The sequence below is a fragment of the Haliaeetus albicilla genome, chromosome 3 (assembly GCF_947461875.1).
Source record: "Haliaeetus albicilla chromosome 3, bHalAlb1.1, whole genome shotgun sequence".
Classification (NCBI taxonomy): Eukaryota; Metazoa; Chordata; class Aves; order Accipitriformes; family Accipitridae; genus Haliaeetus; species Haliaeetus albicilla.
The window spans coordinates 63,707,220-63,719,584 of NC_091485.1; positions in this window are offsets into that span (position 1 = coordinate 63,707,220).

Below are 12,365 nucleotides of genomic sequence, written 5' to 3' on the forward strand. Positions count from 1 at the left end.
GCTGGTTCTTGGAAACAAGACTTCCTGGATGACTTTCCTATTGAGATATGCTGCCCCTCCTTGTAAATCCCTTGGCGGTTTCTGCTTCCCAGCAAGCGCAAACTCCCCATTCACACACGGGGTCGTTCCTAGAATTGCCACCGGAGCTGTTAGACTAGCTCTGCTCAGGCGGGTGGAAGATATTGATTGCTCTGTGCAATTTCCCAACGTCAGCCTGCGCATGACACGCAGCATCTAGAAATGTGAGCCACGCTGTCAGTGATGACCGGGCAAAGCCCAAGAGCACGTGGACTGCTCTGCTGCATCTGGAGCTGGGGGTGAACTTCCCTGAGAGGAGGGATCACCTTTGAGTCAGGCTGGGAGTCCGTGTGCTGCTGGATTTCTGTTAATTATATTAATTGCAGCAGTCTCTCCCTGGCATTTCTTTACGTGGAAAGCTCTGTGTGTGTAGTTTTTAAAGCTCACAGACAAAAAACTTGGCATGTGAAGCATGAATCTTCTTGTTGGATTTGGGAAGGGGGAGGAATAGGACAGGAGGGACTAACCAGCTGGGCTCCTTTCAGCGCAGTCAGAAAATCCAGAGTCGCTTCTGATGCTTTCCAGTGCTGTGTTTCACAGGCATTCTTGCTGCTTATTAAACATTTCACATGCATCTGAAGTAAGACAAAAGGAGGGAGAAAAAAACGCGACAACCCACATGTGATTGTATATCAAGGAGCAATCTTGTGTTGGCATGGAGAGGAACTAGACAGTTTAAGCAGTCGTCTTGTCTTCAAAACCTTATGGTTCTGCATTAATTTGCAAGGGCACATTTTAGATACACAGAAAGCAAATCTGGTGTTATGCGCTAACATCCCTCTTACATTGTATTTATGTGAATGTGAGTGCACATTCTGACTATTACTTATCATAATACATAACAGTTTGGCCAAATGCCTTCTTCATTTATGGTTTCCTGATTTGGAAAGCATGCAGTTATTCCCAGATGTTCCCAGTAGGAAAAATCATATGGAAAGTTACCGCAAAAAGAGGTTCTGGATTAAAAGACTTGACCAGTTCTCCACTGCTATGTTGTGAGACAGCATTTTCTCCCTCACAGACCCACTTATGAGAAAAAATATCAAAGGAATTTTGCTATCAAGGGATAGTAACTTCTCTCCAGGATCACAAGGATTTTAGGAGATCATCCAGGAGCCATGTTTGCAATTAATATTATTAAGAATAGCATTAAGAATAGCCTCAATATAGAATAAAAAATCTTTACTGTAGTCTGTTACATGTGGGGTTTTTGTTTTGGGTTTGTTTTTCCAGAAAATCATATTATGGTATTTACTATGAATTTAAAAAAAAAAAAAAAATCATCTAGCATTGCTCTCTTGGTTATATACGAGGTTGAATGCCTTGTTAAGTACCATATGAGCCCAGCTGTTTCAAAGCACTTTAATCCACTTTTGACCAAGATCCTCACATCTTAACTGCATATACTGAATGAATGAAAGGGTTGAATTTAGCAGGGGCAGACTGATGTTCCCTTATCCCTCAGGGAATATCCATCTATTTGTGTATGTACCATGACTGCAGGCTATTTCGATATTTATTTAGATCTCCCATATGAAATGTCCCTCTCTTTTTCTCTCTCAAACAAACAAATCTCTGCTTTTAAGGCATAAAAATATATGTCTGCAGATTAAACCCTTGTTTCCCGGGAAAAGAAACTGTAACTGAAATCTTTCAAAAAAGAAACTGAATTGAGCAAAATCCCTTGCTAATGTAAACTAAGCTCTCTGGAGGTCAGTAGAACAGGGACCTCCTGCAGGTGAGGATCTATGCAATGCCCCCAAGACCTCTGAAAACTCATTCAGGCGAACGGAAAAAAATCTTCCCTGAAAGTGCGCCTCACCCTCCAGCTTCTTACTTTTATCAGGAGCTCTGGCAACATGGAGGCTTCAAACTGGTGGAAGCAGAACACACAGATCTGAATGGACTTTAAGAGAACCCCTATCCCTAGGGGGTAACACCAGCCACCCCTTTACTCTCTGCTCCCCTCTAACACAGCAGGACCAGATTTGATAAACGAGAAGGTGACATATCCCTCGGTTTGACTTGGTTTAGGCTTCTGGGAGACATTTGACTATCATGGGCATACTCACTTTGCAGTATTTCTCTTAGCCCAGTCATTGCCGTATCAGCATCACATTGTCTCATTTGCACAACTGCACTTGTAGTGCCTATCAGTTTTCATTTATTTCCTTTTTAACACCCTTAATTCTTCTGATTTCTTCAGAAGCAACCATTTGAATGATTACTCAAGACAGGCATATAGATCTACCAGTTCACCTTAGCTCTACTCCATTCCGTATTTCTAGGTATTCTTTTCTCACTGAAATGGCTATATTCTAATGAATTACCATGTATTTTCCACATGGCAGTGCTGTGTGTCTCTGGAGTTTGCCCTCTGTCTTTAGGAATGCAGGGCTGCAAGGACGCTGTTGCTGCTTGTATGTGCTTTCCCCTTCCCTGGCTCTTCCCAAGCAATTAAGTTTGTAAAGAGCTCTTTATTTTTAATTTATTCATTTTGTTTGCATCAACAGGTATTTTGGACTGCTCTGCCATGGCAAGTTAAAATGGATGGTTCCTCCAGTAGTCTGTCATTTTGTTTCCAAAAGTTTGGCTCTGTCTCTACAAAGTAATTATTTTTGCTGGCATCCATCTACCTTTGCTAGTTTTCAGATGGACTTGATGTCTCTTTCTCTCAGCATGGGGGCTTCTGAATGCCTGCCATGGCCAGATTTTGTTGTTGTTGTTTTTGTTGCTACTTCTGCCTTTCATCTGGTGCAGCATCCTTGCAAACCTCTGAAATCTCGCACTCCCCAAATCCCAGCAACTGGCCCTCTCGTGTTTCCTGCTTTTGTGAATTTCAGTTTTGGGAATGGCAATTTCACAGATTGCTTTTGTCACTTTTGATGTTTCCATGTCTGGAAGACAGTATCAACTACCAGGAAACTCCTATGACAAATTGAAATCAGTATCCTCTCAGAATTTGTCACAGACAATGGGCAAATACGCTTTTGCCTTGGTCCCTTTGTTTGCCTGCTCCAAAAGGCTGTAGTCTGTGTCTACCATAACAAAGCATCCCTCTTCAAGGACCAAACTGATAACAGTTTTCATCAGCTCTAGTTTTCAGTTACTAAAAATCCTGCGACCACATATATATACAGATAGATGGAATATATATACAGATAAACCCCCAAATATTTCATCTCTTTTGCTGCAGCGACCTGTGTTTTACCATTTAGAGAAGCTCCCCTGTACCACTTGCAAACTTTGCTGACTGCAGAAGGGTGGGACACCTCATTTCGGGGGTATTTGGAAAGGCTTTTTGCACACAACCTTGTTAGGTTAATTTTTCTGCTTGTTGAAATTTTCAGCCTCTCAGTGTTTATAATTTTGAAGTACCAGCAGGCTCAGCCACATATGATGACACACAGACTGAATATTAATCAGCTTTTTGTTCAGGCTGAGGTGATCTACGGCTGCTTTGCCATGGGCATCTGCCACGCTACACTGCAGGCAGTTTGCTTCAGTCCTTTCAAGCCCGTTGGTAAAATAACAGCTAGCTTTTAAGAGCTATATCTATATTAGAAAATAAAGCAATGCCAGTGAAAGCTCCCAGGCACTGGAGCTTGACTGTCTATACCACTAAATTTCCTCATTTGATTCACTAGGATGGATGCAGCAGCTCTGAAAGCCCACCTCTGCTAGTCCTGCCACCCCTGACTTAGCCTCTGCTCTTCCTTCCTCGCCCCTTCATCAGAAGTGGCTGCTCTTCATCAGTGCACTCGGCTGTCGGTCCAGCACAGCTCCTGATGTCCTCACCGCAGCTCCCCCAGCTTTTGTTAATCAGACAGCTGAAAATTTAACACTCATCCTGCTGAAAGTAGCCTGCTGATTTCAGAGGGAGCGGGATGTTGCCCTAACCGTTTGATTATTCACTTCATGTAATATTTTTATTTTTTAACAAAGGTGTTTACTTTTCAAACAAAGATCATTGGCTGAGCCATGGCAACTATAGTGTCTGTGTAGCCAGCAAACACTTAATATGTGGGTGGGTGGTTTGGATGGCCTTGAATACATAATTAAATTTGTTTTTCCTTTCAGCTCCCTGTGGTGTGTTATTTTTTTATATTTAAAAGTCATCCCATCTTGAAGACAACTGTTTTTTATTATTAAAAGGACAGCTTAAATGCATTTAGCAAAAGCAACTTTCAGTCTTTTTATGTCTCAATCTTTTTTCCAATTAAAGAAAAAGTCCTTTAGTGCCTATGATTGACTTCCTGTAGCCAAAATGTTTCTCTAAACATTTTCTAAAGGTCTAGATGCTTTGTATACTTAATGGAATAAGCTCCACATTTCCTGATCCTTAAAATATTCAGCATTAGCTTGTATGTTTTATAGTACATGAGCAAAATTGGGATTTGGAGTGTTTCCCCGGCTGTAGAAAGAAGCAGCTCCTGCATGCTGCTTCTGGTGCAGGTAAAAGGGAAGACCACATAAATAAGGCACCATCCTTGCTGTAAGCTGAACTCCTGCAGTCCCTGTGGGATGCACCAGTGCCTTTGAACCATGACTTGTCAACACGAACAGAGCCCTGTGACTTTGGGCAGCGACAGCCCAGCGGGCTGTGTGGGAATTCAAAGTCTTATCAAATCATGAATATGGCTCAAAACAGACAGGTGGAAATTATGCAAGAAAAAGTGTGATATGGACACTTCAGGGTGAGGGTCAAACCCATAAATGCAGAGCTGGAGTAATTGGCAATGAAAGCAGTAAAGCAAAGTGAGTTTGGAGACTATGATAGAGCTAAAATTAAATAAGAATAGAAAATGTAATTTGCTTGTAAATCAACACCTTTCTTGTTCTATTTTTCTCTGTTACTTAGGTTTCATTAGAATCATAGAATCACAGAATGGTTTGGGTTGGAAGGGACCTTAAAGACCACCTAGTTCCAACCCCCTGCCATAGGCAGGGACACCTTCCACTAGACCAGGTTGCTCAAAGCCCCATCTAACCCAGAAAAACACAACCTATATTAGCTGGTGTTGGATTTCCTGAATTAGCTATAAAGAGGAAGAGAGCTGCTAAAGCCATGGCACTTGCCTTGTAGATGAAAAAATGCGAATGGCTCCACTGATGGCTTGTACCACTGATGTGCTTAAAGTTAAGTAACTGCTCAACTTGCTGCATCATGGCCAAGCTTTTCCTGATAAAAGGAGACATAGAACCATAGAATGGTTTGGATTGGAAGGGAACTTTAAAGATCATCTAGTCCAAGCCTCCTGTCATGGGCAGGGACACCTTCCACTAGACCAGGTTGCTCAAAGCCCCATCCAACCTGGCCTTGAACACTTCCAGGGATGGGGTGTCCACAGCCTCTCTGGGCAACCTGTTCCAGTGCCTCACCACCCTCATCGTAAAAAAATTCTTCCTTATGTCCAATCTAAACCTACCCCCTTTCAGTTTAAAACTGCTGTCCCTTGTCCTGTCACTACAGGCCTTGATAAAAAGTCTCTCTCTGTCTTTCTTATGAGCCCCCTTTATATATTGAAAGGCGTCAGTCAGGTCTCCCCAGAGCCTTCTCTTCTCCAGGCTGAACAACCCCAACTCTCTCAGCCTGTCTTCATGGGAGAGGTGCTCCAGGAGTGTTAGGACTGCTGCAGCAAGGTTTAGATAGCATAGCTAAGCTGGTGAAGCTCAAGCCTGGTGCCTGGGTGATAAGGGATATAGAGCACATATATAGAAAGTCTGAAGGAACTGGGTTTGTTTAATACCTAAAAAAAGAAGATTGAGGAGAACATGGCATACTTCTTGCATGTTAATGTTGCTATAGGGAGGACAGGCAACCATTGTTCTCTGTGTTCAGTAGGGGAAAGAATAATCTGTTTATATCCAAAAGTGTTATATTGGAAAAGAAGAAAACTTTAAATATATAAGGGCTCTGAAACACTGGCTGGCCAGTTATGTGTGAGAAACCTTTCACTGAATGTTGTCAAGAACAGGCAGATGACCCTCTACTGAGGAGGATTTAGTCTACTTGATCCTGCCTCGGTGCAGTTTATTGGGCTGGATTTTTTGGTGTGTGTTTCTTTTTAGCCACACAATTCCGTAATGTACATGCTCCATGGACAATCTGGGAGAAATTAGGGTTGAATCCAAACAATAATGCTGGGACTGATACTCATGTCTAGATGAAACAACCCAAATAAGAAGGCGGAAATTCAACTAAGTAGCTACTATTAAAAAAAGGACTATAAATAAATTGCCTAGAGTTTGAGATAGTCCCATTACTGTGGGAAAACATGAAAGAATAGTTATTTTTAATCTTCCTGTTGGCTTTTCAATGGCAGTTGGTCTGGTGATTTATTGAAACGCATTTGTAATGATTTCGTTAATATACACATGACATGATGAAAAATGCCATGTTTAATGAGTTTTATGTGATTCGTAACAAACTGCAGACAGTAAAAGCCTGATGACATTTTTAAATTCTACGGAACAAGAAAAATTTTAATTTTAAAAGCAGGAAGCTAAATTCTGAGAAGTGTTCCCTCTCTAATTTGCCATTAAATCAAGGGAGACATGATCATTTTAAAAGGTTCTATAATTAAATGTTAGTCTATTGTAGTCAAAGGAACTGAAAGTCAGCTGGGATAAAACAAAACCAGGCAACTATCTGGAATCTGTTGTTCACTGTCTCTTTGTCTTTGCCAAGCGTGCTTTGCTTTTACATGGCTTTTGTGTTTGGTTAAAATTAGTTCTCACATAACCAAATAATTTTATAACAGAAAGGAATAAAATCAACAAATGTAATGTTCTCTTTCTGGAATGTTGTATTATGCTGTAAAAGGTACTTGATTTTAAATTCTGAGAGCCAGTTACAGTTTAAAAAACTCCATTAATTTTTCCTTTGCACTCAGAGTCTTTGCCCATTTTGGTCCAAGCTCTAAGTCTACACAACTAACTTACTCAGCTAATTGCCCAGCCATTTGCTCATCTCCATTAAAATGGCTCAATACTCAGATAAAAATAGATACAAGTAGGCAACCCTTTTAAGGTTTGGAGGTTTTTTTTCTTTGCATGCTTAACAGTGGGCTTTTGAGCTTTTCCAAGTGAGAAGAAAAGAAGCTTGAATCTCCAGTGACTAGCTTACTATAGCTTTAATTCAAATCTGAATCTCCCATTAAGGTCATCTCTGTAGTGGTTTGAAGTTTTCCTATTCGTTAACCTCTGTATTGAACGGAATATTCCTCAGATTCCCTAATTAGTTACAGTTGGAGCTTTAGTGACTTTCAAGACTTTCCTCTTTGAGCTAGAAAGAAAAAGGTTCAAACAATGGTCAGGAAACCCTAAAACCTCTTATCTCTCAGCAGTTTGATTAGACAAGAAGAGTACTGTCTTGATGGATTGAAAGTGCTCTGTACCAGATAAGAACAGGAATGATAAGAACATTAGAGGTCCCTTTTTTTTAACGGAAGAAAAGACTGCTTTCCTTTTAAGCGCTATCTTTTCTTCATTTAGACATTGCAGGATAAACAGAATGTGTTTGCAATTAATATTTCTGCTTACACACTCATTGTGCCTCAATTTTTTAACAGATACAACAGAAGGAAATAAGATTAAATTATTATAGAAGCAGCTGAAGCTTACTAAACTCCTTATTATGTTATGCAGCCCTAGTGATGCTGGAAAGAAGGTAGAAAAGATGATGCTATGAAAATAAGCAAAAAATGTATTTGTTCAATGTATTCACTTTCAGATAGCTTTAAAAAGTAAATACAGGTGTGAGAAAGACATCAGCTGCCCTAGAAAGACAGTTGTGTAAATGTTCTGCTTATTTTGCTCCTTTCAGTGGGCTGGTTGTTGCTTTTCTTCCAGTTGCTTTCCATTAATCACTTTGGTTCTAAAAGGCCTTAGAAGGAAATTGTTTACAGATATTTTCCTTTTCTCTGACAGAAATATGAAGCCATTTTCAATCAGCTCCCTCCTATCCTGCATTTGTGGCCTAGCCATTTCCCTGTTTAAGTCAATCAGGACATAGCCACCAACTTAAACTGGAGCAGATGAAGTTCTTCACCTAGCAGTGGCTAAAAAGCCAGAGTGCTGAATGTTTTCTATAAGCCAAAGGGTATTTTAATAGCTTAGCTTTTTTTGTAGCTGATTAACTTTGCCTTCCAGTGCCAATATAGAGAGAGACCTTATAGGACTCCTTTTAAGGAGCCTCGGGGCTGCATTTGTTCTCAGGCGCACTTTGGACACTTTGCATTACACAGTTCCACTCAGAATTTTCCTAAGATCTCATAATCATAGCCCAATGTACATCATTTAAAAGGCAAACCCATCCTGATACAGTATATAATGCTTTTAGCCATATGTTTTGTTTTGTTTTGTTTTTCCCTGGTCATTGTTGAAGAGCTACTCTCTGGAGATTTCTGTAGCAGTTTTTATGGGAATCTATTTATCATTACATGATGTTAATTCAGATGTTTTCATTGAGCCTACGTACTTCTTGCCTCTACATTTATAATTGCAAAAATTTATGATGCTGTAAAGTTCAGAAACTCGGGCAATTTAGTACAGATGATATTTGGGCCAAAGTAGCAGATTGTAGCCATCATTTCTAGTAGTTTTTCCTATAACTTTAAACAAACAAATCTGAACAGCTGAGATGGTCTGGGTTCCATAATATCAAACTATTTACACATGAACAAAGTCAACTTGAAAGCTCAGAATGATAGGTCTATTTAGGGGAAATGGACTAAACTGTACATTTAATTCTAGAATCACATCTTAATTATGTTTCATTCATCAGCTACTGCTGGCCTTTGATGAATCCTACGGAGGAGCTGGTTTGCACGCATGTCTGTCTTTGCTTGCAGAAGAGCTAGTGGGAAATCATCAAAATCTTTCAAGGGAAATCTGGCTCCACTGAAGTCAATGGCAAGTCTCACGCATGCTTCAGCAGAGTCAAGTCTTCAGGCTGGGATCCTGCCCACAGGCAATTATAGCAACAAAACAGGAAAAAGGCTTTGGCTAATGAGAAATGGGGAGGAAGGAGCTGGAGAAGATTTCTGGGAGGTGGTGGAGGACAAGTGGCAGAGGTGCAGATGAGGAGGCAGAAGAGCTCAGGAGAAGGAGGAGGCAGAGCATGGAGCAAAGGCAACAGGAGAGCAGTAAGAGGAGGCAGGGGTGTGAATTGATTGAGACTAGAGCTGGAATAAGGGGCGCTGCTTTTCAGACCAAAGAAGAGAGTGTATTTTAAATCAGTTCCTTAAAGGGAGAGAATGAGTATGGTGTGATGGGTGAGCTGAAAGGGTTAAAATCCTTCAGAAAGAAAATAGGCATCAAAGACCTTACACTGTATTTAATTCCAAATCAGCCCTGCCAGAACAGTTCATCCCATCTCTGGCCTACTCCCAGGGAACCTTTTCCTTCATAACCCTTACAGCTGGACTGGGGTTGGGCCACGAGGCAGATGAACAGAAAAGGACAATCCATAGGACAGTGCCTGCAGGCCTCTTTCCTGAGGTCCCCACAGCCTATGGCACATGGTCCACCACGTCCTGTGACCAAAATATCAGCTTCTCATGTAAAGAGGTGAGAGAAGAGTGGAACTGGGGGCCCACATGTCTGTGACACAACTGTTTTAAGACAAAGAGCACCTGTATGGTGGACGTGAAATAGATGCATCTCTGATCACAAGAGGGAAGACAGGCTTCTCTGCAAGCTGCTGCGAGGCTTCCTGCAGCAGCAACAAGTACCACAGCACTGCACTGGTCTTGAAACCAGATATTTAGGCTATAACTGTCACACTGAGTGACATGGGCTTGGACTGTCCTTGGGTATTGAGGCCAGCTGGCATGCAATGACTTGCATACACACTTTTCTATCTTCCAAAACCTACATACGAGCTTACAAAAGAGAGCCAAAGAGAATCTCCTGTCTCCCAAAGCAAAGAAAGGTCTGCACCCAGACTGGGTCAGCAGTGCTCCCAGGCCTGTGCTAGCTCCTCTGATTATTTCTTACCTTGGAAAAAGCTAGCTAGCCAGGTCAAAACCTTGCCAGGAACTCGTCTACTGGCTGAACAGCACAGATGGTTGAATCACTAAGCCTGGGAACACTGCTTGGTGCTATTTAACTCACCATTATAGAAACATTAATGCCATTTTTCTGTGAGGTATTCTTATTGATTTACTTTGGCACGTGAGAAGGATCATTCACAGGTTGTTTTAAGTACTTGTAGCTTCAATAATAATAAGAGTCTGTGCAATTAGTTCAGAAACACCATGTTTTTGTATTTCAGGACATAATGATCCCAAATCAGAGTGTGAGAAAGAAGTGCATTTCCAAAAGACATAGAGGGAACCTGATGAGTCTAGTTCTCCAGAGCCTGGACCACTTTGTAGGACCCAAGGCTGGAGAGCTCACCACAGTGATACTCTTTATTGGAGTCACCAGGACACATGAATTGTTGGTCCTGTGTGTGGTATTAGCTTAGACCTGCACAGTCACCAGGATGCAGCAATCAGCTCTGAAGGTGGCTTCAGGAACACAAAGATTCCCCATCGCTTCTGTTGGGTGCCAGAGAAATCTTTGGTTTAGCGTGGCCCCGCGTTCACAGCTGGAGAGCTGGCAATTACCTTCCTTCCTTGGCTGCTATCCAACACGAAGTCAGATGGGGGACTAAGAAATACCACTTCATACACACTCCTGTTACTGCCTTTCCATTCACAAATGTAAAATGCCCTTGATTTTTTCTGACAAAAATGTAAACAGGGAGACTAGCTGGCCCAGGGGATCTGTAATAGGATATAGGGCCTTTCACCTCTGTCCTATGAACAAAACACCATTCCCCTATGATGCATGTTCGGTGGCTTGTGAGAAGAGAGCTGGTGGTCTGAATCCCAGTGCCATGTGTCTGCATCAGGAAGCCACTCGCTTTGGGACTGATTAGCCTTTTTGTCAGCAGCCCCTGCAGAGGGCCCGGTGATGAAGTTGTGCCTCCTGCACAGAGATAAGACACGCTGACTGTACGAGGGAAACTGGTCTACGTGATGCTGGTCTTGCATTTGTCCCCTGCCTAGTAGCAGGTCTTTAGACGCCTGTAGGAAAGCTAATCACGAGCATGAATTCACTTACAATGCTTTAAAATCTGACATTGCATCGCCCGGCTGTGAACAGTCCTTTGCTGGCTCTGACTGCAGCGCTGGGAGACCCGCTTGCTGGCTGCTGGTCCCTGCGCCCAGGTGAGGGAATCAAACCTGCCTCAAGCTCATGTGTGTGCAAAAGGAAGGACGTGTGTCTGTCCTCTGCAAACAGCAGGGCAAGTACCTTCCACGGTGCACAGGGGGAATACCTCCAGCCACAGCATTTCTGTTCTTAGGGCGCAGAGGCTTAATGTATCCATCGTCTGAGGCAGGGGAATTCCCAAGCTCAGCAATACTGGTAGGTTACACGGGAGCCCTTTGCTTCCAGCTATTAAGCGCATGAATAATAGCTGTAAATGCTTCTCTCTCTGTTATTCTGTTAAGGCTGAGTACTGAGCCTCAGACTCCTGTTCATGCAACAGTGTGTGAATACTCTCTGGGTTCTGCCCTGCCTTCAGACTGTTTCCACTTGGGTGCAACTGCACTGAATATGGTTGCATTCTGAGATGCTCTACAAGTAAAGACCTAAATTTAAACTGGATGTGTGACTGGCCATTTAAACTTGTGCTTATCCACACTGGACTCTGCAGTGCCCCTTGACATATGCAAATTCACTGAAGTAGGGCTGGGTGTATTTCTATGGGCACTTTTCACTAATAATAAGGGCCTCCCCACCCTCAAAGCAACCAAAAAAAAAAAGAATTGTAGGAGAAAATACAAATTTTCAATTAGCTGTGGTGGTGGGTCAGGCTATTGCAGCTCCTTTGGTGCTCAGTTCTGCTCTCCTGTCAGAAAGCAAAGGCTCGAGGACAGAGTCCAAAGAGCAGAATGTGCAAAAGATCCCCAGTAACTTCAGCAGAGGATCTGACGGTTTAGCTCCATCCACCTCCTCCAGAAGCTCAAACTGAGTTCTCAGGGTTGAACGAACTGCGGGGGAGCGTGGAGTGATATCTTGAGCTACATCATCTGTTCACTGAATGAATGTATCTAGACCCTGAATTCATCAGGAACTCAAAGAAAAACATTGTGCTAAGAAGGCAGCAAAAATAGACTGACTTTTCTGAGTAAATCTGGGATTGCAGCTCCTCTGTGGGTCCAGTTCCAATACATCTTCCCATTATTCCCCTCCCTTTTCCCCTGTTCACAGCAGGAATTTGCCCTCAT